We start from the raw sequence: 27996 nt of genomic DNA, 5'->3' as shown, positions 1-27996 counted from the left end.
AATGAGGTGTGTGGCTCACTGGTCAGTTCATAACTTTGGTGTTCATAACTGAGGTTCTACTGTAATGTATTTGTACACCCTCAAAGAGATTAGAGAAACTGTAACCTACATTGTGTAGGTAACACTGATTACAATGAGGAATGACTGGGGAAAACAGGAGCATGAGCCCAGCAGTCCCCTGAGGGAGACAGCACTTTGGCAGGTTGGGGGTGCCTTATATGATTAGTTGGGCTAATCAAATGAACTTCTAAATGTATAATCAGAGAGAGGGGGAAGGAGAAGATTGTAGAAGAGACAAAGATGTTTGGCAGCAACTCAAAGACACTCTAAGAAGAAGAAGTTGACATGAGACTGTCAGGCTGACTAAGGGGGTCACAGCCAGAGGTGAAAGTAAGCCAGTACGGCGTACCAGTAAGAAAGTGGCCGCTGGTACACAGGTGACATTAAAGCGTTGCTAAGGCAGCTCTTTAAGCACTATACCTGTGGGGCTCCTGATGAGGGGGGAGGGCAAAAGGGGCAGCTGCCCCAGGGCCTGGCTACTTAAAAGGGCCCAGGGCTCCCAGCAGCGGCTGGAGCCCCAGGCCCTTTAAATCGCCATTGGAGCCCCAGGCGGCATGGGCCGGGCAGTACTGAAGGACTGGCTGGGAGAGCCTGGCCCAGCCCCATCCCTTCCGCCGTAGGCCCCGCCCCTTCTGAGGGCCCAGAGCCACCCCACCCCACCTTGCCCAGGACCCCAGGCGCCCTGCGTACCGGTGAGTCCTTGAAGTTACTTGCACCCCTGGTCATAGCACTGTTTCCTCTCATTCACTGTAACTAAATTTCAGGTGAGCGTTGCAAAGTTCCATATTAAATTTGTTCCACATACTATTTCTTTTGCTTTAAGATAATCTTCTTAACAAATCTTGGGCCACATTCTGGACCCTATTCTGGGCCCTTTGCACCATTCCTATAGTCCAACATGAACAGAGAGCTGCAGAACATACACTGAGAAATCTCCAGCTGGCATAATGTTGGGGGCAGTAGACTTAACCCTTGAGAGAGCAGCTGAGGATTCCAATAGCATAGTACCAATATTATGCCAGTTCATGCCTGCTCCAAGCCTTGCATTTTGTGGTATGCTGAGGGCATGTAAAGGGTAGAAGGGAGCAAGGCTGGAATGTGTAGCCTGACAGTGCTGTGCCAGGATCATTATCCATTAGTGTTTGTTAGAGCAGTCTCAGGGCTGTTCTAACTTGTAGTGGGCAGACAGTGATCCCAAGTTTCCTTCAGGATCAGGGTGGGTGGAAAATTGACATAAACCCACCTCTGTCAAAGACTGCTCTGGCACAGCTGTGGATCTAGAGAGAAAGAAAGAAAATGGACTTGGGAAGATTGATTTCAAGAAAGTTTAGAAATAGAGTTTCTCTTGTTGAGGCCTTGTCTATCCTTAAAATTTTTGCCAGCATAGCTTTGTCAAGAGCACAAGGGGGGGCGGGGAACACACACTTAAAGGACATAGCTATTCCAGCAAAAGCCATCATACCATCAGAGTCCCTTTGGCAGAATAGCTTATGGAGAACTGGATTAAGATATACTTGTTTAAAAACCAAACAAAAGACCCAAAAAACTTCTCTCACCCTAAGCTGCGTCTTCTCTAGGGGGGATTTGCTGGCATAGCTGTACCAGTATATCTATGACCAGCAAACACTTCCAAGGATAGACAAAGCCTTCATTAACACCCAGCTCACTTATTCTTCAGAAGTCCCTTCTGCAAATGTCAGCACGGCCAACTCACTAAAAAGCCTATTTAATGTACCACTGAGCGATCAGGATGAGACTCTCAGTACTTTGTGGAATTGTCTTTCCTTTCTTCTTTTTCTAGAGATCTTTTGTTTTTTTGTTTTGTTTTATTGTCTCTCATTTCAATTTCAGCTGAATTTGGTCCTTTTTCTTATCCTTCGTGTTTGTCTTTTTTAGCAAAGGATCAGCAAGGACACTTTTGGTTAGATTGACATTTCACATATACAATGTAATTCTGGAATAGTACACAACTTCAGTCTCTTGCATTGTCATCTTTGTTACTCTGATGTAAATCTGCTGTTCTTGGTACTGGAACACTAATGTCTAAACCTAAGCAAAGCAGAAATTCAGTGAATCTAAACTGAAGTGCACTATATGATATTTTCATTATGGCACATTTATTGACTATAAATATTATTATAATGAACACCCTCAGGCAAATTCAGGGAATTGTTTTGAGCAGTGTTAAGTTATTAATTTATTTTAATTGTATAAAAGTAATTAATCTATTTGCTATTAATGATAACCGAGCAATTAAGTGAAAAGTTCAGACTGCCCCTTTGTCCTTGGCCTACTATATTGTGCATACGTTTTAACATGTTACATAAACTCACTCACTGTTCTGAAAGCATGCAATATATCAGGCACCTCTATTATAGCGTGAGTCAAGGAGAGAGGGATTTCAGCCTTAACTGTCATTATCCGTGCTTTTGTGGGGTTTGCAGATTTTTATTATAGCAAAACTGCAGTTTTTCTTGAAGAGTTTTCTTAAAAAAGCAGCAAAATGTATTTTCTAAAAATTAAATGAAGGGGAAAAAAATCTCAGATTAAATCCAAACCAAGGTGCTTCATAAGTGATGCTTTCGTTGTATCCTACCTGTATGTGGACAGATGGCCAACTGCAGAGATGAGGATTTATGCATATAGAGGAGGCAGAACTGCAAGGTGTGCAACATGCATTATCTTCCCCAGTCTCAAAGAAACCAGCAGGGAATAAATAGAAAAATGAATCCTGCCCAAGGCTGGTTTAATGTTTGCATGCCCCTTTTTCCATGATGGAGCCCCACTCTCTTTTGCAGGTGTGTCTGGGTGCAGTTGCAGGCAAGTGAAGCTCTAGCCAGCTTGGCTCCACCATGTTAATTGGACAAGTTGGGATGAAAGAGGTAGTGGAGCAGAAGGAAGCATGGAAGCACCTGACCTCCAGTGTATCCCCACTGATCTTAGGAGAACCATATATTTTGGGGATGAAATGCCTACTTGTTCCACAGGGATGGGGAGGGATAAAACCCCATCTCTGTTAAAAAGATCTGGTGGAAACTCCCATAAGAAGCTCAGGGAGTTCCATTTCCCATGCATGCTTTTCTCCTCAGGGAATGATTTGGATCTAAGTAAAGACCTGATGATTTGTTTCATTGACTTTAATGTGCAGTTCTATTCTGAAAAGTGACTCTAAAAAACATACCGTGGGCTGTTACCAACTCCATAATAAAGACAGTTAATTTACAAGTGAAAAGCAGCTTTTTTCCTAACTGCCCATCCTGCAGCACAGCTGGGGCTTTAAGGGTATGTCTACACTGCAGTTAGACACTGTGACACTCTATACCTCACGGGAGCACCCTGTAACCCCCCATATTCATTATTTATATATAATTGTGATATTCATTTAAAGTGTGCCATTTAAGATATCATGGGAAAGGCTATGATCTGCTGAAAGCCATTGTTCTATCTAAATCTGTATATCATTAGTGCATATGAAGTTATGAGATTGTGTCATATGGTTGTCACTAAAATATGCTGTGAACTGGGGAATTGCCAAGATATTAGATCCCCAGAGACAAGAACAAGCGAGCTAACCAATGCCCAGGCGGGTGTCGAACAACTATCAAAAGCCATGGTCAAGCAAGAGAGTTACAGTTCAAAGACTCACTTGCACAAAGAGAGATTACTCAACCAGAGAAATTACTCAACCTTGTCTGGTGACTGAGCAATGCCCACCAGACGTGCCTGGACTTAGGTTCTCCAAGCACATGGAACAAGGGTATAAAACAGAACACAGTGGCCCCATGCTTCGTCTTTTCTCTTCTCCCCCACCTACACTGAGGGCAACGAGAACGCTGGAGCTGAAGAGACTGGTCCTGAAGCTAAGCGGGAAAGCCTGTGTATGAAAAGACTGTGACCAATCTGCAATATCCAGTGGAGTGAGAAAAACTGCTTAATCTAGATGTTGCCCAGTCTATAGGTTGAGAGTTTAGACTGCGTACTTATATATTTTATTTTATTTTGGTAACCACTCTGACTTTTTGCCTATCACTTAAAATTTATCTTTTGTAATCAGTAAACTTGTTTTGCTTAGGAAAGGGTCTTGAGCAATGCAAGAGGGTATATTACTAAGGAACAAGGACGGGAGCTGTGGAGATTTGGCTGGTGCCTTTCTGGTGTGATTCATGAGTGGCTCTGGGAGCATTCATACAATCCAGCCGGGTGTGGGGCTTCACATGCAGTTGTATGGAGTGGTAACAGCTCCTAGAGGGCTTTGCTACTTGCCACCATTGTGAGAGAGACAACCCAGATTAATGATTTAAGAGGAAACAGCAGTCTCACAGTCCCAGGTTGTACCATAGGGATCCTGTTACAGACACCCATGGCGGGCCCGTGCCAACTGACAAGCTTGTGTCAGCTGACAGGCTTCCCGGGTAGACATTCAGGGCAGGTCTACACTATGGCAGAGATCGACACTCTGAGATCGATCCACTGGCAGTCGATTTAGCAGGTCTAGTAAAGACCTGCCAAATCGATTACAGATCGCTCTCCAGTTGACCCTGTACTCTACCCCCGATGAGAAGAGTAAGGTAAGTTGATGGGAGATTTTCTCCTGTTGACCCCCCGTGGTGTAGACTCTGCGGTAACTCGATCTATGGTAAGTCAACACGAGTTGCACAGCATAGATTGACTTACCCCAATAGTGTAGACATAGCCTCAGGCTCAGTCTACAGCCTGAAATCTGTGTCCCTCCTACTTTGCAGAGTCCTAGGGCCTGCACTCCAGCCTGAGCCAGAACATCTACGCTACAATTAAACAGCCCCTTAGCCTGAGTCAGCTGGCACAGACCAATCATGGGTTTTTAAACTGTAAGTGTAGATACAACCTGGGACTCAAGCTTGTTTCTTTCCTTTCTTTGCATCATCCCCATTAATAATAATAATAATAATAATAATAAAGGTTCTGTTATTATGGTCTCACTCCCATAAGACCATAGTTAAGGAAGCAATGGAATGTTCTGTTTTAAAGGGTCTGTACCTCAGTGCGGGAGTGGTGGAAGGTCCCAAAAGTGAGGGGGCACCGGCGCCTGAACCGTGGCCTTGCTCCCGTGCACCACCCCTTCCCCCGCCCCAGTCCTCTCCCCGCCCCCCACATTGCTCATGTGTAAGGCCAGTAAAAAGTGCGGGCCATGGCCTTCTGTCCCCCCAGTTCCAGCACCCCTGCCTCAGTGTCTCATCTTTTTTCAGATCCCTTTTTGTAAGCATGCTGTGAGGAATTTGAACCAAATTTCAGCTACAATGAATGTTCATGCAGTGACCTCCCATGTGTTTGTATGTTGTTGGCTTTTTAGGAAATTTGGGAAAAACTTGATTACTCTCCCCCCTGAGTATACATTTGCTGCCATCTCCTGTCATTGTGAGATCAGAGATAATCAACCACTCACCACTCCCTCCTTCCAGTTCATTTGCATACCTGTGGAGAGTCACTAGTACCCTGGTTGTCATGGCAATGGCTGCCTTTGGTAATGGACTTCCCTCTGCCGACCATAACATTACCACAAGGAAGGGTCCAGGAGGACCGGTAATGAAAGCTGGCAGAAGTGACTGCCTGGGAAAGTTCAGTGCAAGTGACTTGCCCAGCATCCAAAAGGAACCCTGTAGCAGGGGCGCCACTTTTTACCGGCTGGCCGTAAGGGTAAGCAACGGGAGGCTAGGGAGAGGGGGCAGGGCAGCACAGGGCCCCTTACTTTCAGGGATCTTCCGGTGCTCCTGCCTCGTTGGCATTCAACTGCCTTAACTGAGAGACTGGCCTTTCTCTTCCTGCAATCTCCTGCCTCATTCATCACAAACCTTCCAACTGCTGCAACAGAGGAGGTAAATGACAGCCTCCTTTGTTTCACTGATTCCTTCCCAAAGTAGGTCCATCCTGTGCGCTAAGGGTAGATACACACACAACCCCATGGCTGTCCCATGTCAGCTGACTAACGCTCAACAGGGCTTTGGCTGCAGGGCAATAAACTTGCTGTGTAGATATTCAGGCGGGGGTGGGGGGTGGGGCGGCAGGGAATAAATAAATAAATAAATTCAGCACACCCAAATATAAAGTTAAAAAGCTGAAGTTAAGCACCAGGTATCTATAACTTAACAAAACAAGCCACAAAAATTGTGAAGAAAATGGAGAAGTTACCCTATCCTTTTGATTCATGTTGGGGTCAACTGCAAGTCATTCACTTTGTGTACTTTGCAAAATAAAGTGCCTAGAACACTGCTGATGCCATAAATAAATAATAAAAGAGCAAAACCTCTCCTTTTTCAATATTTTATGGCTTGTTTTTACTATTAAGTGATTCTCTTAGCTTTTTAGTCCTATTTGAGTGTGTAATAGCTCTGTTCTATTAATTATTCATATGAATGTTTATTAATTTGAGCACTGATTAATGTGCTCAATTCAGTACAGGTCACGGAATTATTTTGTGAATTATTGGCATTTGGTGACTGCCTTTACAGAATTTAAAAAACATTCTGCATTTTGTATAGTAATTGGCCAGATTTTCAGCTGGGGTAAATCAACATACCTTCAATGGAGTTATGCCAGTTAACAGCAGCTGAGGATCTGGTCCATTATATACATCCATTTCCTAAATTAAAACAGTCATTTGACTGTAGTCATTTGAGTATGTGGAATCCAAGTCTAAAAAGCAGCTGCTGGGCTTGCTGATCTACTTCACTGGTCCAAATAATATATATCCTTTCACTAGCAACAGAACTGAAAGAAAGAAAACTGGAAATCTTCACTAGACAGGATGTTTTAATAATATCTAAGTGTGATTAAAATGCCTACTATAAATAACCTAACAGCTCTCACATGAAGTTGTTCAGCTGAAGGGCATCTAAAGGACATGATGGAAAGTAAATCTTGAAGCCAAGGGTTATCAGTTTTATAGCAAGCTCAGTCAGACTGCAGCATCTATAAGCTACATTAGTGATGAATAGTTTAAATAAATCAACTCTGAATTCTACAAAATACTTTCAGCTTTGGGGTGCTATAGTTCTGCAAATACTTGCACCCATTTAACTAGGATTTCTATCAAGACATGTTCCTTGTATTGATATTATTGGGAGGGGGGAACCCCATACCAATATTAAGGTTGAGAAATCAAACACTGAAAATCAAGAGATGCAGAGTTGGAGTCAACAGATCAACTAACTCTATCTCTAACTGCTTATGCATTGAAATATGTCCTCTCTTTACAATAGAAATTATTTGTCAATTAATTATACGTGGTACAGTTAGCAATGACCACAATTAAGCTTGAGTAACACTTTGCATTGCAAGATCCTGTTTTCAGTTATTTAATTTAATTGTTTGGCCTGAAATTCTCTATGTTGTTTGTCTGCCTCAGGTTGATTTTTTTGAAAATTTAAATAATTTGAAAGTTCTAATTCTCAGAAATGAAGGAATAAGTATTTTGTGTTGTCATGTTAAAAAATTTGTACAGGAGTTTTGTTCAGAAGCATTAACTTCATGCTTCGGAGCACAGAATAGAAATGTGTCAGGGAGATGAGACTGGCATTGTGGTGCCTTTTGTTGTCCGTGTGAAAATTCACACAAATTCGGTTAAGTTATAAGCCCTTTAAAAAATCTCAGTGTGCACATGCTCAGTAGAGACCAGTTTGCCAGCTAAATTCTCATCTGCACTGGGCGTGCTCCAGCACTTCACAGCTGCCATATGCTGAACAGGCTGCATAGAAGCGCTATCCCCACAGATCAACTGAGCATGCATCAACCCAGAGCTGCAGGATTTTCCAGTGTGCATACTCACATTCATGATCTCAGAATTTACTTTCCACAGGTATTCTGCAACATTGCTAAAACAAGGACTTAAGCTGAACATTTTTGCTAATAAACATACTAGTTAGAACATTTGTGGGAAGTGAACACAAACTGGGCGTTAGAGTCAAAACGAATGTATTTCTTTTCATGCTGAGTGGTTATTTAGAATGATTATATGTTGTGGGGCTATTATTTATTTTGGTATACTGATTTAGTGTATTTAAATAATTGTCAGAGGTACCTAGACTTATAGAGGCACCTCCTATCATTTTATAGATTGAAATAATATATTCTATTGAATACTGGCATTTTTTGGTAATATTCATAGAGCTCTCTTTTCACAAGACCCTTGAGAAATATCAATCCCATTTTTCAGAAGGGAAGTCTGAGATGCAGGGAGTTTATAACTTGCCCTAGGTCATACAGGAAAAGTGTGGCAGAGTTGGGAACAAATTTCATGGCTCTGTCTTGTGACATCACAAGACTAGACTTTCTATCTGATTTTATCTTCTTTAGTGGAGTTTCTGGGTATATCACATAATGCTGAGTACTTACATTAAGTGAAAAAGACACATACGTAGCTAATCTGAATAGATAACGTGGAAATAGTGCTTCTGTGTCTTTCATAGTCAAATGCATCCCACAGTTTTCCAAAGACAGTGTGATTAAAAGCCCATATAAATGATGCATAACATTTCTAAGAAGGGGCCTTTTATTCCCCAATCAGCCCAATGTTGCTTGTTCTGATAGAGAGATTCATAGCATATCATAAGATGATTGTGAATCACCATGTTGTTAATTATCCAGCTCAGAAAGCTTTTCCCAAAGCAAGGCTAGACTACAAGTTATTTATCAAGATTTGCATTATACACAAGCAGGTGAAAAATGTTCTGCTTGTTAATCTTTATGTAAGTGCTACCAACCACAGCATCACAACAGCGCCTAACACTGAGAACTTTGATTGTACAATCTGCACAATGAGATGGGGACAGGCTGATATACCTGATCTTCCTCTACCTTGCACCAAAATACCTACAACTGATACAGACAATCCATAATAACTTAAAACAATACATTTACAATGAATTTACAAGAGAAGGAAAGAGGATTAAAAGGCTAAACTAGAAAGCTGCTGAAAGTTAGAGCTGGTCCAAAAAAAAAAAAAAGCTGAATGATTTTTGTCAATGATTTGAGTTTTTGAAAAGTTTTCATCTGTGCTACAGAAAACCCTCAGCTCCCTCTGCAGTCAGTCGATGAGACTAGAGAGCACTCAGCTCTTCACATGGAAGAGGCTTTCTCGGAGGCTGTCACTACAATGCTCACCATTTGTGCTTGAGAGGATAAGCAAGTCTCATCACATGTGGCATTCTACTCCATAGCCCCGCCCCCTAGGGTCTAAATTCCCTGCTTTTATGACTCTGTTGAAGTTATTCAACATGGCTGAATCTGGACCTTCACCTCTTGCTGAGATTTCCACCTATAGCCTTTAACAGAGTAAAGATGCTATCTTGCTTTGTTATCCATATGTGAGGTATCTATTCACTCTTATACTCTGAATACTTCACACAAAATGTTTCACGATGTTCAGGATTCAGTACAGGTCATATAGCAGCTATGAAATCACACTGGGATGAAGACAGTATGGATGTTTAACCATCCATCATCAATCTCTAAAATTCATTCATCACTTGCCTTGGAGGGAGAAGGCAGAGATATTGTCATGTAACTGTGACCTGTAACTAAGGCCTAGCAGTAACTATGAAGAAGGCAAAGTATTTTTGAAAAATCCAGCACCAGTCCAAAGCTTTGCCTTCCCACACTTCTGAACCAGTCAAGAATACTTTCAAATTCAGTTGTTTGGATGTTGTTTCAAGTTCCCGCTTCCATTATTACTGAGCTACTCAACCCTTGGAAACCTCGCCCATACCTCCTTATTAAACAACTACAACATTCTGCAGAATAGTCCAGAACAGTAGAGTAACACAATACAAGATTACACTGGTACAGTACATTAGTGTGAGATTCCAAGAATGCTGGGCAAAGAGACATGCTGCACCATCAGCAAAAGCTATTTACGCTTAAAAAAGGGAAGTCACATATAGGGTGAATACAACCCATGATGAAATCTGACACAAGCCTATGCACCACTTAACTCCCATTCAGTGGCGTAGCCTCAGGGCCGTCCTTAGGATTTATGGGACCCTATGCAGTATTATTAAACTGGTGCCCCTATGCCCGCTGGCAGCCTGGGCTCACAGCCTGGGGGGGGTGGGAGGAGGGATGAGGCAGCAAAGGATATGAAGACTCATGGCGGTGGAGAGTCACAGTTCCCCACAGAGAACCCCGTACCCTCTCCCTCACGCAGAAAGCATGGTGCCGGCACATTAGGCTCCGTGAATATGACCCCTGCCTAAGGAGACTGCAGTGTGCTCTGGGTATGCGGGAGCCAACCCGCTTTTACCTGCTGTCATGGGCGGCAGGTGAAGTTGCCGCTTGGGGAGTGTCAAGGTTCCTCCCCCACTCTGAACTCTAGGGTACAGATGTGGGGACCTGCATGAAAAACTTCCTAAGCTTATCTTTACCAGCTTAGGTCAAAACTTCCCCAAGGTACAAAATATTCCACCCTTTGTCCTTGGATTGGCCGCTACCACCACCAAACTAATACTGGTTACTGGGGAAGAGCTGTTTGGACACGTCTTTCCCCCCAAAATACTTCCCAAAACCTTGCACCCCACTTCCTGGACAAGGTTTGGTAAAAAGCCTCACCAATTTGCCTAGGTGACTACAGACCCAGACCCTTGGATCTTAAGAACAATGAACAATCCTCCCAACACTTGCACCCCCCCTTTCCTGGGAAATGTTGGATAAAAAGCCTCACCAATTTGCATAGGTGACCACAGACCCAAACCCTTGGATCTGAGAACAATGAAAAAGCATTCAGTTTTCTTACAAGACGACTTTTAATAAAAATAGAAGTAAATAGAAATAAAGAAATCCCCCCTGTAAAATCAGGATGGTAGATACCTTACAGGGTAATTAGATTCAAAACACAGAGAACCCCTCTAGGCAAAACCTTAAGTTACAAAAAAGATACACAGACAGAAATAGTTATTCTATTCAGCACAGTTCTTTTCTCAGCCATTTAAAGAAATCATAATCTAACACGTACCTAGCTAGATTACTTACTGAAAGTTCTAACTCCATTCCTGGTCTATCCCCGGCCAAGACAGAATACAGACAGACACACAGACCCTTTGTTTCTCTCCCTCCTCCCAGCTTTTGAAAGTATCTTGTCTCCTCATTGGTCATTTTGGTCAGGTGCCAGCGAGGTTACCTTTAGCTTCTTAACCCTTTACAGGTGAGAGGAGCTTTCCCCTGGCCAGGAGGGATTTCAAAGGGGTTTACCCTTCCCTTTATATTTATGACACGCCCCCCAAATCTCAGCTAGGGTGAAACACTGGCTGGGATTTCTTCCTGGAGCTCTAGGAAAAACAGAGTTAATAAGACACATGCATCTCTAAATATACTACCAAGTACATAAAGACTAACAATATTTTCTACATCTCAAGGACGATTTTAACCAGTTGATTCTGGGAAACTTTCACGGGAGAGTGCATCAGCCACTTTGTTAGAAGCTCCTGAGATGTGTTGGATGTCGAAATCAAAATCTTGGAGAGCTAAACTCCACCGAAGAAGTTTTTTGTTAGTTTCTTTGACGGTGCGAAGCCACTTCAGTGCAGCATGGTCGGTTTGCAGGTGGAAACGTCATCCCCAAACATATGGGTGTAGCTTTTCCAGAGCATAGACAATGGCGTAACATTCTTTTTCAGTGACTGACCAGTTGCTTTCCCTCTCAGACAGTTTTTTGCTGAGAAACACTACAGGGTGGAATTCTTGATCAGGTCCTTTCTGCATTAAAACTGCTCCCACACCACGCTCAGACGCATCTGTGGTTACTAGGAACGGTTTGTCAAAGTCTGGAGCCCTTAGTACAGGGTCAGACATGAGTGTCGCTTTAAGCTTGTTAAAGGCCTTCTGACACTTTTCAGTCCACTGAACAGCATTTGGCTGTTTCTTTTTGGTTAGGTCTGTCAGTGGGGCGGCGATTTGGCTGTAGTGCGGTACAAATCGTCTGTAATAACCGGCCAAGCCTAAGAAGGATTGAACCTGTTTCTTTGACTTTGGGACAGGCCACTTTTGGATAGCATCCACTTTGGCCTGTAGGGGGCTGATAGTTCCTTGACCCACCTGGTGTCCAAGGTAAGTCACTCTGTTTAGGCCTATTTGACACTTCTTAGCCTTAACAGTTAGTCCTGCCTCCCTTATGCGCTCAAGGACTTTTTGTAGATGTTCCAGGTGGTCTGCCCAGGAATCCGAAAATATGGCCACATCGTCATGGTAGGCGACTGCATATTCTCCTAATCCCGCGAGGAGACCATCTACAAGTCTTTGGAAAGTGGCGGGTGCATTTCGCAGCCCGAAAGGGAGTACATTAAATTCATACAGCCCGAGATGTGTGTGAAGGCTGACCTTTCCTTGGCAGATTCATCTAGCGGTACCTGCCAGTACCCCTTGGTTAAGTCCAAGGTAGAGATGAACTGGGCCCATCCCAGTTTCTCTAATAGTTCATCTGTGCGTGGAATTGGATAGTTGTCTGGGCGAGTTACAGCATTTAGCTTACGGTAGTCCACGCAAAAACGTATTTCCCCATTTGGTTTGGGAACTAGAACCACTGGAGATGCCCATGCACTGCCAGAGGGGCGGATTACCCCCATCTGTAACATATCCTGGATCTCCCGTTCTATAGCAGTTTTAGCTTGAGGAGACACCCGGTAAGGTTGGACTCTAATTGGGTGAGCATTACCTGTGTCAATGGAGTGGTATGCCCGTTCAGTCAGTCCTGGGGTGGCTGAGAAGATTGGCGCGTAGCTAGTGCACAGCTCCTGGATCTGCTGTCGCTGCATACGCCCAAGGGTCATGGAGAGGTTCACCTCTTCCACACCACCAGCACATTTCCCTTCGTAGTAGACACCTTCAGGCCACTCAGCGTCGTCTCCTCCCTGGACTGTAAACTGACAAACCTTTAATTCTCTGGAATAAAAGGGCTTTAGAGAATTAATATGGTACACCTTAGGCTTTCGGTTGGAGGTGGGGAATGCTATGAGATAATTAACAGCTCCCAGGCGCTCCTGGACCGTGAATGGCCCTTCCCAAGATGCTTCCATTTTATGGGCCTGGAGCGCCTTTAAGACCATGACCTGGTCTCCTACTTTGAAGGAACGCTCTCTGGCATGTTTATCATACCAGGCTTTTTGCTCTTTTTGAGCATCCTGTAAGTTTTCTCTAGCAAGGGCTAAAGAGGTTCGGAGGGTGTTTTGTAGGTTGGTTACAAAGTCCAGAATGTTAGTTCCTGGAGAAGGTGTAAATCCCTCCCATTGCTGCTTCACCAACTGCAATGGCCCCTTAACCTCCCGGCCATATACAAGTTCAAATGGGGAAAACCCTAAACTGGGATGTGGTACAGCTCTGTAGGCAAAGAGCAACTGCTGCAACACTAGGTCCCAATCATTGGAGTGCTCATTTACGAATTTACGTATCATGGCCCCCAAAGTTCCATTAAACTTCTCCACCATGCCATTTGTTTGATGGTGGTAAGGAGTGGCAACCAAGTGATTTACCCCATGAGCTTCCCAAAGATTTTTCATAGTTTCTGCCAGGTAATTAGTCCCTGCATCTGTGAGGATGTCGGAGGGCCAACCTACCCTGGCAAAAATGTCTGCTAGTGCCTGGCACACACTTTTAGCCCTGGTGTTGCTTAGAGCTGCTGCTTCCGGCCATCAGGTGGCAAAATCCATGAAAGTCAGTATGTACTGCTTTCCTCTGGCTGTCTTTTTCAGAAAAGGACCCAGAATATCCACAGCTACTCGCTGAAATGGAACTTCAATGATGGGGAGTGGCTGGAGAGGGGCTTTGACCTGGTCTTGGGGTTTTCCCACTCTTTGGCACACCTCACAAGACTGGACATAGGTAGAAACATCCTTGCCCATTCCCTCCCAGTGGAATGACCCCCCCAAACGGTCTTTGGTCCTGTTCACCCCAGAATGGCCACTAGGGTGATCATGGGCTAAGCTCAAGAGCTTGGCCCAGTATTTAGTTGGAACTACCAACTGTCTCTGAGGATGCCAGTCTTCCTGGTGTCCCCCAGAAAGAGTTTCCTTGTATAAAAGTCCTCTTCCTGGATCAATTAGAAGAGCTGAGAGGCGGTGGGTTGCTCCGTGCCGCCGTCCAAGCTCTCTGGAGGCTTTCATCTGCTTCCTGTTCGGTCTGGAACTGTTCCCTTGATGTTGGAGACATCAGTTCCTCATGGGATTGTGGACCTAGGCTTGGTCCCTCTGGAAGCAATATAGGGGATGGAGCTGTTTCTGTTGACTGTGAACCGCTCTCCGCTGGTGCACTATGTTGGGATTCAGGCTCCGGCTGAGCCTCTTGTGTAGGGTTATCGGCTGCTGCCAGTTCAGGTTCGGTGGGGCCCTCTGGTGTTGAGGTTGCAAGTACTGGATTCAGTGCTGACACTGGGTCTGGTGTTGGTTGTTCGGCTGGTTCTGGTTCTGGGACTGGTTCCGTCTGGGTCTCTGGGACGGGATCCACTACTGCTGTTGCAGACATTGGCCTGGGGTCCGGGTCCATCACCTCTGACCGGGTCCTGATAGAAGTTTCCGGAACAGAGCTAGGCCTCACGGCTTGTTTAGCCTGGCTGCGGGTGACCGTTCCCACCCTCTTGGCCTGCTTCACATGATTGGCCAAGTCTTCCCCCAACAGCATGGGGATGGGATAATCATCATAGACTGCAAAAGTCCACGTTCCTGACCAGCCCTTGTACTGGACAGGCAACTGGGCTGTAGGCAAATTGAAAGAGTTGGACTTGAAGGGTTGAATCGTCACTTGGATCTCTGGGTTGATTAAATTGGTGTCCACTAAGGAAGCATGGATAGCTGACACTTGTGCTCCGGTGTCCCTCCATGCGGTGACCTTCTTCCCGCCCACACTCACAGTTTCCCTCCGCTCCAAGGGTATCTGGGAGGTATCTGGGCCTGCGGACCTCTGGTGTGATTCCGGTGCAATGAACTGTAATCTGTTGGGGTTCTTGGGGCAGTTGGCCTTTACATGCCCCAGCTCGTTACATTTAAAACATCGTTCAGCTGGCGGGTCACTGGGGCGAGGTGGGTTGCTGGAGAATGGGGTGGTGGGACGATAAGGGGTCTGGAGGGTTCTTTGGGAGGTAGGTGGGGCCTTGGGCGGCCCCCCGGTAATAGGGTGTGGTCTGGGGTTGTCCCTTCTGGTCTCCGCTCCAACTGCGACCAGTTTTCTTCTTCTCTGCCACCTCCACCCATCTGGCTCCAATCTCTCCTGCCTCGATTACAGTTTTGGGCTTCCCATCTAGGCTGTATCTTTCTATTTCCTCAGGAACACCCTCTAAGAATTGTTCCATTTGCATTAGGAAGGGCAAATTTACTGGAGATTCAACACTTGCTCCTGATATCCAGGCATCCCAATGTTTCACAACATGGTAGGCATGTCGGGTAAATGACACGTCTGGTTTCCACCTTAGGGCTCTGAACCTCCGACGAGACTGCTCGGGTGTTATCCCCATTCTGACTCTCGCCTTGGATTTAAACAGTTCATACTTGTTCATGTGTTCTTTAGGCATTTCAGCTGCCAACTCAGCTAAGGGTCCACTGAGCTGCGGCCTCAGCTCTACCATGTATTGGTCAGTAGAGATGTTGTACCCAAGGCAGGCCCTTTCGAAGTTTTCTAGGAAGGCCTCAGTATCATCGCCTGCCTTGTAGGTGGGGAACTTTCTGGGATGGGAAGTGGTACTTGGAGAAGGATTACTAGGGTTTGTTGGGATATTCTAGTGAGCCTTTATCTTCTCCATCTCCTCCACATACTTCCTCTCTTTTTCCTTCTCCAGTTCTTTGTCCCTTGCTTCCATAGCTCTCCTGTGAGTAGCCGCTTGGTGTTGTTCTGCCTCTCTCGCTTGTTCCTTCTTCAGCCGCATGAGTTCTATCTGTCTTTCATGTTCCCTTTGTCTTTCCGCCGCCTGAAATCTGGCTAATTCCAGCTTGTGTCGAGCCATGGATTTTGTCATTCTAACCTCTCTGTTTTAACTAACTTTACACCCAAAGTTTAGAAATAAACAAAACTTGGCTGTAAAATTTTGCTGTGCTGGAATAGAATACCTATTCTCTGATAGTGATTGTCAGCCTACAGAAAAAGCCAATTCCCTTGTCTCTGCTCTGGGCCCAAATCAAAGCAAAAAACCTCCAACTACTTGGAAACCTGCTTACCAGCAGCCCAACGGAAAAAAAAAATTTCCTTTTCAAACCTGTGCTCCTTGTAAAACAAAAAAATCAAAATCCTAAAAAAAAAAAAAATCCTGCCCTTTTTGTCTCCAGGAAAATGGGTAGAACACCGCCCTCCCTATTTACTTTTAGGGGGAAAAAAAAACAAAAAACCTCTGGGTTGGAAGACTGAGAATTTCCCTGCAGGAGTTAAGTACCCTGCCTCCAGGCAAAGAAAACCTGCAATTCACAAAGATAATCCCCTTTTGTCTCAGCTCTGGCTCCAAAGCAGAGAGAAAACAAGCTGCTTTCCCAGCAGCTCCAAAGGAAAAAAAAATCCTTTTAAAAATCTGTATTTCTAGTTCAAAAAATCTCAACTGGATCTCAAAATGATTTCAGGTTAATCCCACCACTATGCCACCATGTCAAGGTTCCTCCCCCACTCTGAACTCTAGGGTACAGATATGGGGACCTGCAAGAAAAACTTCCTAAGCTTGTCTTTACCAGCTTAGGTCAAAACTTCCCCAAGGTACAAAATATTCCACCTTTTGTCCTTGGATTGGCCGCTACCACCACCAAACTAATACTGGTTACTGGGGAAGAGCAGTCACAGGTTTTTTGATATGCCCTGAAGTTTGTCAGATATTTATTTGCAAAAACTTTGTAGTAAGGGTGAGTCAGCTGTCTTGCTGAATACAACATTAAATATTATGGAATACATGATGCAGCTCTTCTCTGTTTTACATTTTCTTAATCAGTATTTCTAAGCTGATTTTATATTTTAAATGTACTCTCAAGCCTTCATTAAGTAATCATTCCAGATTACTACATATTTAACTCACTGAAACAAAGACATTATTTTAAATTAATCAATCACAGAGGTTTATTGTGTTCATAACAATGTTCATTGCTTTTAGAAAAAGGGAACACTAATTTACTTTGTGTGATCTCTGTAACAATAGACATGTTTATGAAATTTCACCAACTTTAAAAAATATGTTTCCAAAGATTTTAGGCATAACAAAGGATTTTATATCTTACTAGGTACTGATTTTGCTGGAGAGATCTCTTAAAACTAGTTCATCAGATAGTCCAAGGTAAAGAAAGGGAAACTCTTTGTCCAGCTATCTGGAAGGAAAGGGGTGTTCTCCCTTTAAAGGTTCTCTTCAACGTGGGAGGGGAAAGAGGTGTGTGGGAAGGGGAAAAGGGATGGGGAGAAAGGACAGGAAGGCTTTGGAAGCAAGGTTTTTTTACTATAGTAATTCAAATTAAAATGTATATTTTAGATAAGGGTGGTCTTTTGAAGGATTTATTTAAAAAACTATACGTCTGAAGATCCAAGTATTTAAGGCTAAAGATGATTGTGCATCTAAAAATCTATGCAAGGATTTCTTAAGAGATGTGATTTTATAATCTTCACCAACTCACTAATGAAATATTTTTAAAGCAAATTTTAAACTAAGGTCCTGTAGCCCAACATGTTCTGAATAAACATTACAGAAATGCACAACTGTTTTTGTCAGTAAATTCATAAACTGACAGTATACACCTGTGGGTTGGCAAATGCCTGTTAAAGGGCTTCATTACCACTTGAATGGCTCTTTAACAGTTTCAATGTTGTGCAAATAGGTCTAGAAGGCTTTTTCATTTTTAAGTTACTAGGGGCTTGTCTACGCTTACATTTTATAGCGCTCTAATTTGCTGGCTCAGGAGTGTGAAAAATCACACCCCCCCTCCCCAAGTGCAGCAAGTCTGAGTGCTTTAAAGCGCTAGTGTAGATAGGCTCCAAGTGCTGGGAGCCAGGCTCCAAGTGCTGGGAGCCGCGCTCCCAGCACTCGGAGCTAATCCCCTTGTGGAGATGGATTACCAGGAGTGCTCGCACGCGACCACACTCGCACTTCAAAGTGCTGCCATGGGAGCATTCCCGCGACAGCGCTTTGAAGTTTCCAGTGTAGCCATGCCCTAGGTCTCCTCCGGAGGAAGACTCACCAGGCTGCAGCAGCCTGCTGCATGGGAGCCTGCAGGAAGGGTCAGAACAGGGATAGGATGAGCCGGGAGGGGGTGGACACTAAAATCCAGGGTGCCCCAAATTTTCAGTTGCCCTACGCAGCCACATATGCTGCGTATGCCTAAGGATGGCCCTGTGTAGCTAGGATGGCACATGTGGGTGGGCCCCAACTTGGGGTGGGTGGGCAATGATGTGGGGTAGGAGCGATCAGGAACACGTCTCCCCTCCTCCAGCCAGCCTTGCAGGGGGGAATAGATGCTCTGGCCAGGGCCCCTGGAAAAATGGGAGGGCCCGGAAAAATATGCCACCGCTCCCGCCTGGGGCTCGGGGCTTGCCCTGCTCTGCTCGATGCTCCAGCCCAGGAGCAGGGTTGGGGGCTTACCCCGCTCTACCCTCCCAGTGCTCCAGCAGGGAGCAGGATCGGGGCACGAGGGCTTGCCCTGCTATGCCCACCCAGCGCTCCCACTGGGGAATGGGGTTGGGGGCTTGCCCAGCTTTGCCTGGCGCTCCAGCCAGGGAGCAAGGTCAGGGGCTTGCCCTGCTCCGCCCTACCCACCTGGCACACCAGCAGGGGCACAGGGGTTTGCCCCTCTCTGGTGCTCCAGTTGGGGAGCAGGGGTCGGGGGCTTGCAAGCCCCCACACCCTGACCCCTGCTCCCCGGCTGGAGCACCAGACAGGAGGAGTGGGGCAAATGCTGGGGTGGGAGCAGAGGTGGGGCTGAGGGTGTGTGCCTGGGTGCTAAGTGGGTGGGCCACAGCTCACCCAGTCCCACCAGTGGCTACGCTCCTGTTCCCACTTAAACTAAGAGCTTTTTATCACTCTAATTAATCCTCACTATTCTGATCCTTCAAGTTTATATAGAATATTATCATGTTCCCCCTTAAGTCTTGAACTTGCAAATACTTATACACAAGCTTTACTTTAAACAGGGTATGGGGCTCAACAGGGTTCACTGGGTGAAACTTAGTGGCCTGGGATATGTAGGTGGTCAAACTAGGTGATCTAATGGTTTCCTCTGGCCTTAAACGCTATGAATCTGTTGAAGTTAATGTGACTACTCACCAACTTGAAGTTAAACACCTGCATAAACATTTGCAGCACACTGGGCTTTGGTCAGTTCTTAGCCAGCTTATGCTTATTTAACATTTTCAATATTTCATCTGATATAAAGCTTTTAGCATTAGCCTTATTTGTTGTTCTTCCTTTAAGTGCATGTCATTTGGCAATATCTTTATAGTATTGACACACCCAGAACTGAAAGCTCTTTATCAAGTGGTTAATTCCCCACAATGTTTTGCTTGTCCCCCATGTGCTGTGCTAGGCTGTTGCATAGATCACCACATTCACATGTGTTCTAGGAAAGCTTCCTTTAACTGTCCCCTAATAAAACACCTGCATTTCCAAGGTTTTGTTGCTTTCTGATAATGTTATTGGATCATTTAGTGGGGTCAGCCACCTCCCATGCACCCTGCTAATAATTTCTCCCTCAAATGGCTTCTTAAACTCTTAAACTTACTTGCTCATTCACCATCCCATCTCAAGGGTCCAAGTTTAGTCACATAAATAAAGCTCCAAAATAAAACTCAAAGTCCCTAAACACAGTCCATCAGTTTTATTCTCTTACCAGGTCACTTCCAGACTTTTCTTGCCTGCTATCTCAGTAAGGAAACACTACACCTTAGATCTCTCTGTGGGAGCCAACTCATTCCTAGCAGTCTCTAATTCACTCTACTCCCAAGCCTTCCAGCCTAGGTCCTTTCCTGCTTTGACAGGCTGTACCTGTTTGGAGCCTCAGGGCTTGGGCTCTAGCTCCCTGGGAGCAAGCTCTTCCCTTCAACAGCTTATGGGTTCCTGCACTTTCCCAACCCTCCCCCACTTCTACAACCACCTGCTGCCCTTATAGGGAATTACCTGATCGGATCCAGGTATGCCTCCTTAATAATCTGGGTTGGCTGGCCGCAGGCTCTCCAGCCCTTAAGGGGCAAGCCGCCCTGTTGCAGGCCAGAATGTGACAAGAGTACAAAGAGATGCAAGGGAGTAGCAATCTTTCCTACACAGTTAGGGGGGCTAACCAGACACTGAGTCCAGAAATGTACGAATAAATGAGGTACTTGCAGCATAGCTGGTGGGTTGGGAATGGATGGACACTTGACTCCCCCTTTCTTCCTCACTGGCCAGAGTATCTGAGCTATCTTATGTTGTGGAGGCAATAATTTATTGATGGTACAGGTCAATGGTAAATTACTACCTGCTCAGGAGCAAGGAGGGAGCAGGGAAGAAATTATGACTCACGGGGATGTCTCTCAGTGAATTCCTGGCTTCGCTGAATCTCTTGACAAAACTTTGACCATTGACTTCAAGAGGTACAGGATTTTACTAAGTGTCTCCTGGAACTTCTCATAAGGGCATGCATCTTAAAGTATCACCTCTTGCTCAGGGCTGTACCCAAATTTACAATCTAAGCTAATATGTTCCGAGTTATTAAACTCACAGAATAAAACACTTTTGGCCCTGTGCATTTAATGTAGGTATCTTAGAATAAATCTTGATATTTTTAATACTTCAGTTAATGAATACTGAAAAAAGATTATTTTAGGCCTACAACACTTAAGCATAGACACATTAAGGGCAGGGTGGGTAGAAACCAACAGCAGTAGGCCTCACTTTAAAATAACAGACCAAAATCAATACAAATGTTTGCATTTGTTTTCCATATGATTTATGACTGTATTTTTCACCTCTCTCTATTCAACAAAAAAGCAGAGAGGAAAGTCATTTGATTAGAGAAACATAAAAAAGTATTCTTTACCATGTTGTTTTATTGTATTAGTTAACTCCTGACAAACCTGGGGCTTATTCATAACCTAATGCATGGGGAATTTAATAACATAACTCCTGTTAACTCTAATGGAAGTTAAGCACATTAACTCCCTGTGGAATGAATGGAGACTCAATTTTCATATTTCAGTTTACATCTTGATGCACCACCAAGTCATTTCACACAGATTGCTGAACACCCGTCAGATGCTAAGAAGTTACTGTCTCTACCAACCATTTAGGTGTGTCAATGCCTGTGTTCACTAAAAGGAGTTTATCTGGTTACTGGAAGTGATTGATTAAAGGATTAGAAAACATGCCTTATAGTGATAGATTCAAGGAGTTCAATTTATTTAGCTAAACAAATAAAAGATTAAGGGGTGACTTTATCACAGGCTATAAGTACCTGCAGGGGGAACAAATATTTAATAATGGGCTCTTCAGTCTAACAGAAAGGTATAACATGATCCAACAGCTGGAAGTTGAAGCTAGACAAAGTCAGACTGGAAGTAAGGCATACATTTTTAACAGTGAATAATTAATCATCGGAACAAATTACCAAGATTTGAGGTGGATTCTCCATCACGGACAATTTTTAAATCAAAACTAGATATTTTTCTAAAATATCTGCTCTAGGAATTATTTTGGGGATGTTTTTTGTCCTGTGCTACACAGGAGGTCAGACTAGATAATCACAATGGTCCCTTCTGGCCCTGGAATCTATGATTCTCATAAAATAGTTATAAAATCCTTCTGGATTATATGTTTTGAACATGTCTATTGTTTCCTATAAAATCAGAGTATATTATATACTCTGGAGTGGCTGAAGAGTAAGGCTTACTGCTTTCTCTTGGGAGTAGTTACATCACCAGTAGAGAATCCCTCCTTTTGATATATATCTCATTCTACAAATAGTGTTTTGAAGCTAGTGAGCTCACAGACACAGTACTGTCAGCCCTAGTAATGTTAAATCAAGTCTTATTATATTTGGTGTTTTTCTTAGAGCCCCAGCTCTTGGAATCATGTGATTCTATAAGAATCTCAGTTTATTTAAATTAAAGTTCTAGCTTTCTTGGTTGTGGAGAAAAGCTTGACAACATTAACACTAAAATGTCAAATGGCAAATAAAAAGCACCTGACACTTATTGTATTTAAAAGTCTCATGGTTTTTAAGACAATCTCATGATTATACGGAGCTTGACTCATAATTTTTGAACACTTGATTTTGGCAGTACTGCAGACACAATGACCCTGATTTTCAGTTGCTCTATTCCCATGCTGAGTGCAGGTGTGAAAGGGTGTGGGAGTGGGTAAAGGTAGCTTTACATCAGCTTTGCATTCCCCATAGTGTGAGAAGCAGAGAAAAGTGGGTAGACAGTCTGCTATGCTGCGTGCACTTAACCCCATGGGACAAACTCTGTCCTCGGTTACCCTAGAGTAACTGTATTGACTTCAGTGGATTTTCATCCGTGTATACGATCAGAATTTTGTCCCTAATTCTCCTTTCTAAGAGTATGAATTTATTAAACGTATGTGTGATGGGTTGGACCCCTTGGGAAGTCACTTGATGTGCTGAGATACCACTGAGTCTACTTGTTCTGCCAGCATGGGCCCCCTTTTACCTGTGTTGCTGAGCCAGATTCTTAAAACCTCCTCCAACACACACACAGGTAGGGACACACCCAGCTGCAGATCAGCTCTGGGAAGACTCAGTTTAAGGGACTCGCTCCAGCACTCAGATGGCCACCTCACTTGGAGTACAGGCCCACAGATATATTATATTCGCCTCTTCTCTCAATGTCAAAGAAGGTATGCACAATTTCTCAAACCCCCCCCCCCAGTTAGAAATCACATAAACTGGGTTATATTATAAGCCAGAAATAAATTTATTAACTATAACAGGTGTATTTTAAGTAGTTAAGGAGGTAGCAGACAGAACAAGGCAGATTACTAAGAAAATAAAACAGAGCATGCAAACTAAGCTTAATACACTAAAGAAACAGGTTACATGTGGGTTTTCACCCTAAATGTGGTTCTAATAATCTTCTTCACAGGCCAGATGCCCTTCCAGCCTTGGCCCAGTTCTTTCCCCATGTTCAGTCTTATTTGTTTCCAGCCGTCATCTTAGGTGGGGTAGCAGGGGAGAACTGATGACCTGGATTACCTCACTCCCCACCCTTAAATAGGATTTGCATAAAGTGGGAGTCCTTTGTTTCCTAGTTTGACACCTCCCTCACTTACAGTGGAAAGTTGCAAGAAGTCCCAGGTAATGTTTTAGCATCAGGTGACAAGACCACCTGACTCTATAGGGCCCTCGTAGCCATTCTTCACAGGCAGACTCACACGTTCACAGGAAGACTAAGCTCTTTTACAGTCCATTGTCCTTGTTGATGGGCCATCCGCCCTGTCTGGCTTTTCCATTGTTGTACAGTAACTCCCCACTTAACATCCTCTCGCTTAACGTTGTTTCGATCTTACGTCCCCGATCAATTACAGAACATGCTCCATTTAAAATTGTGCAATGCTTTTCTATAATGTCGTTTGGCTGCCTGCTTTGTCCACAGCTGGCAACCCCCCTATCAGCTCCCCTATGCCCCCCCACAGCGCCTCCCGCCCGTCGGCATACCCAGCGGACCAGTGCCTTCCCCCTCCTCCCCCTGCCTCCCGAATGCCGCAAACCAGCTGATTGCCACGGGCAGGAGGCAGGGGAGGGAGCGGGGAGGCTATGTGCCAAGTCCTCGCTCCTCCCCCCACCCTCCTGCCCCCTGAACATCGCAAGCCAGCTAATTGCCGTGGGCAGGAGGGGGGAAGAGCAAGGACACGGCATGCGGACTAAAGGGGGGGGGGAAGAAGAGGTGGGTTAAGGGTGGGGGCTTGGAGGAAGGGGTGGAGTGAGCGGGCCGAGGGTTGAGCCCCCTGTCCCTGGTGCTTGCAGAGTAGGGGAAGCTGCCCCTGCTGCTGCGCAATGTGCTTCTCCTAGCCTACAGCACCGTCAGATTCCTTGCCTGCCTCAGTATCTCCAGTGCCAGTGGGCTGTGCCTGTGTGGGGTAAGGCGGGGGCACCTCCCAACTATAGTACTGCACTGTACGGCAAAAAAATTTCCCTGGAACCTAACCCCCTCCCCCCATTTACATTCATTCTTATGGGGAAATTGGATGTGCATTTTCCAGGAACATAACTACAACATTAAGTGAGGAATTACTGTACCTAAAGTGTTGGCAGTGGGCATCACGCAAAGTAGCATAGTTGAAATACAGGTACATAGTCAATATTCCTATTTTCAGATACAGAAATGATAAATGCATACAAATAGGAAAATCACATTGAGTAAATCATAACCTTTCCAATGATATCTCACATGAGCCATTTTGCATAAAGTATATCTCAGTTATGTCATATTTATATCATAAGCATATTTTCATAAAGAATATGGAATGACACATCACAGTATGAATTAAGTAATTTCTAAGTAACCTCTATAATATACTCTCTTTTTCATAGGCACGCATGAAACTGCCTCAGTACACTATTCTGTCATTTTAAGCCATAGTAACTATTATAAACTAACAATATAAAATGGCTGGTTCCCAAACAGTTTTCCTCTTCCTGGCTAAACAATAGTCTCAGGTTTTGTACACACGTACAAGCCAAATGTACTTTTAAAATAATATTGTAGTGAACATCTCAGACCTGAAAAATTCTGAATGTTTGACGACTTATGCAGAGAAAGTGATCAACTTATCCTATATTTTCTGGAATTAACAAGGCTGATACACATGCATTGTACAAAGAGAGAATAGTGTTGCTATTCAGTTGGGTCCCTGAAGACTAGCTGTTAATATTAATTAAACCAATCGCATTCACTTAGGGATAGATTTTGCAACCCTTACGCAGTTTGATGAGCACTTACTCATCTGAGTAGCCCTACTGAAGTGAGCAAGAGGTAATCTGTATTAATAAGGATTGCGCAATTTACCTTTTTTCGACTTAAAAACTATGGGCCAAATCCTCTCTCTGTTTTTACTCAGTCCTTATGCAGACAAAACTTTTACTGAAGTCACGCATAAATAGCGCTGAGTAAGAACAAATTGACTATCAACCTTCTCCACAAAAATTAATTGTATCTACCAAGGCATCCATTGCAAATATTTTAATAGACCAAAATCCTGTGCTGTGCTTATTCTATCTGGTTTAAAGCACTGCTTGTTTCCTTACAAGAGTTGTCTTTTCTAAGAGATTGTGGTCCTCCTCCTGTGAAGTGTGGAGCATCTCTGGTGAGAATGAAGTCAATGGCAATATAGATGCTCCACACTTCACAGGAGGAGGACCACAATCTCTTAGAAAAGACAACTCTTGTAAGGAAACAAGCAGTGCTTTAAACCAGATAGAATAAGCAACCTGATGCCATGAAATCCTAGCTCAGCACTAAACAAGTTCGGGCTGTTAGTAAACAGCACGGATTGACACTATTTACCATTGTCCTATCCCAGCTTCTTACCTCCATATGTATCAGCAGACATCCTGTCTTGCTATCTTCACAACACCAGAGTCTAAACATAACACCATCCTACCAGGATAAAGTAGCATAACAGCATACACTTTTCCTTTTCTTTTCCTCACCAGCAACATTTTACAATAACACACTAATCCTTAATAACATGAGTAATTCATGAATAATAGGGATTGTACCATGATAGACATAATACAGTACATCACTGAAACCGGTATAATGATCACTGTCATGATGAATTCAAGAATGGTGAAAAACCCATAGTACTGTCCACACCCTGTGGAGATCACTGAATATTTCAGAATTATACGATATATCCTGTATTTCTACTATTTTGACTTCAAGTCACACCACCACCTCCTATTTTGGCATGAGGCAAAGCAATTTTGAAATGAAGAAAACAAAAACCAACCTAATCTAGATCGCCATCAATGAGAGAAAATCTGTAGTTTTAGGACTTTCCTCTAAGAGTCTTCTGTTCTTGTTAGTACCCATCCAGTAAGATGATATATTTTATACCCTGACATTTTACAATGTAGCTTTTATAGATAATTTCAGGTTATGTTTGTCATAAGATGATATAAAATGTGTAAATAATATACCAAAACAAAAGGCTTACATTTTCTAATCTATTTCAGTCTGCCATTGATTACATTGGACTTTGCAATGGCTGCTGCATCATTTTGAAATTAAATAAGCAAGCAAATAACTAAATTAATCCCAAATATGTAATTTGCCATCATGTTTTTAAGAACAATATAAACTTTCAGATGCCTCCATTTTAGGTTGATTCTTTTCAATGGACATGTCTGACAAGATTAAATCTTTTATTTTGTGACATTTTTAATAATGTACATTTTGGTGTTGACTTCATGTTTTTCTTTATAGGAAAAAAAGCTTCCATCAAAATGACTGTAGTAATTAATAACTGTAAGCTCAAACAGAAGACAAATGTATCAGAAATAGCAAAATTATCTAATAGTAGTTGTTTGGAAAAGATTTCTATTGCTTAGGAGGAACTCTTAAGGATCTATAACCAAACCACAATTATTTCTCAAGCAAGCTTTATCATTAAAGGCCAGTTAACCTAGTAATATGTTTGTGTGGCAAAATTCGTTCTCTGAAGCTCATACTAAAATGTATGGAGACTGAATTTTGCCACACAAACATATTATTACTAGCTGCTAGACTGAAAAACCATGGACAACTGCATTAACAGTGTAGCAAGCAGAAATGCCAAAGGAGATACTGACCTTAATTTGACACAGTCCACCCCTTTTCAGTACTGTATAGTTCTTCTTTTTCTCCACAATAACTTCTCTTACATGTGTTGAGCTGCTGAGATTTTTCTTTCCCCTTCTTCAGTACTTACATTATTTTCATTATTCACCCCCACCCCCTTTTAACGATTCTAAAGAGAAAAACAGAATTGTGCTCTGTTTACTCTCAGCAGCTACAGTAAAGCTGGAGAGCTTTTAAGCCCAATTAGTTCTAGATTGTTTGGCTAAATGGCAGTCACACTTCCTGCTATTCTTTCCCAGCTTAGTTTTTCTGCTTCCAGTGGAGGTTTTTCCTTTTCTTGGACTATAAATAGGTCTGCCACTACACAGTATATAACAATAAAGAAGGCAGGAAATATATTTAAACAAAGGAGAGATCTTGTATTTTTGCTATTGAATACTTAAATGTATATAAAACTTTTAGAAGAAGTTTCTTGTTTTTCAGATGCTGTTCTCATCTATATGAGCAGAACATTATTGGTAATAAAATGTTATTAGGATTTCATCCAGATCTATTTCACAGCACAGTGATGGGACATAACAGCATCAGACTTCTTGACCTTACATAGTTTTCTTTAGTTACTAGTATTTCATTTTAATATTAATTTTGCTTATCCTCAAACTCCAGTGAGGGCTTTGTGGGATTAAACAAAGATTTCATGTGGGGATGTTTTAATAAAAGCAAACTAAAATGAACAACACACTGTTTAGGGAATGCTCTAAATTAAGATTCCAAAATGTATATTCTAATAGGTGTAGGAATCACACACCATATCTAATCTTGTGAATTTAGACCAATCCTCCAATTTGTCAAGGTCATTTTTGAATTCCAATGCTATCCTCCAAAGTGCTTGCAACTCCTCCCAGCTTGGGGTCATCTACAAATTTTATAAGCATACTCTCCTCTACATTATCCAAGCCATTAATGAAAATATTGAATAATTTTGGAGCCAGGACTGACCCCTGAGGAACCCCACTAGTTACGCCCTCTTAGTTTGACAGCGAACCATTGACAATACTCTTTGAGTAATCTTTCAACCATTTATGCACTCACCTTATAATAATTTCATTTAGAACACATTGCTCTAATATGCTTATGAGAATGTCACATGGGACTGTATCAAAAGTCTTACTAAAATCAAGATATATCACATTTACTGCTTCC

The 27996-nt window shown here is 43.3% G+C and overlaps 1 protein-coding gene across 2 annotated transcripts in view; it reads right to left on the bottom strand.

The window, feature by feature from the left end:
* The window catches only part of RASGRP3 (RAS guanyl releasing protein 3), a 104842-nt gene extending 77857 nt beyond the window's left edge, over positions 1 to 26985 (bottom strand). For both annotated transcript variants that reach the window (XM_073338433.1, XM_073338436.1), the window contains exon 1: positions 26805 to 26985. The gene's annotated coding sequence lies outside the window, so the exon portion shown is untranslated. The remainder of the gene's footprint in view (positions 1 to 26804) is intronic.
* Between the last annotated feature and the right edge of the window lie 1011 nt (positions 26986 to 27996).

Source organism: Lepidochelys kempii, chromosome 3, assembly GCF_965140265.1.
Source record: "Lepidochelys kempii isolate rLepKem1 chromosome 3, rLepKem1.hap2, whole genome shotgun sequence".
Lineage (NCBI taxonomy): Eukaryota > Metazoa > Chordata > Testudines > Cheloniidae > Lepidochelys > Lepidochelys kempii.
The sequence above is the reverse complement of the archived record's forward strand: the minus strand, read 5'-3'. Positions and strand labels throughout refer to the sequence as shown.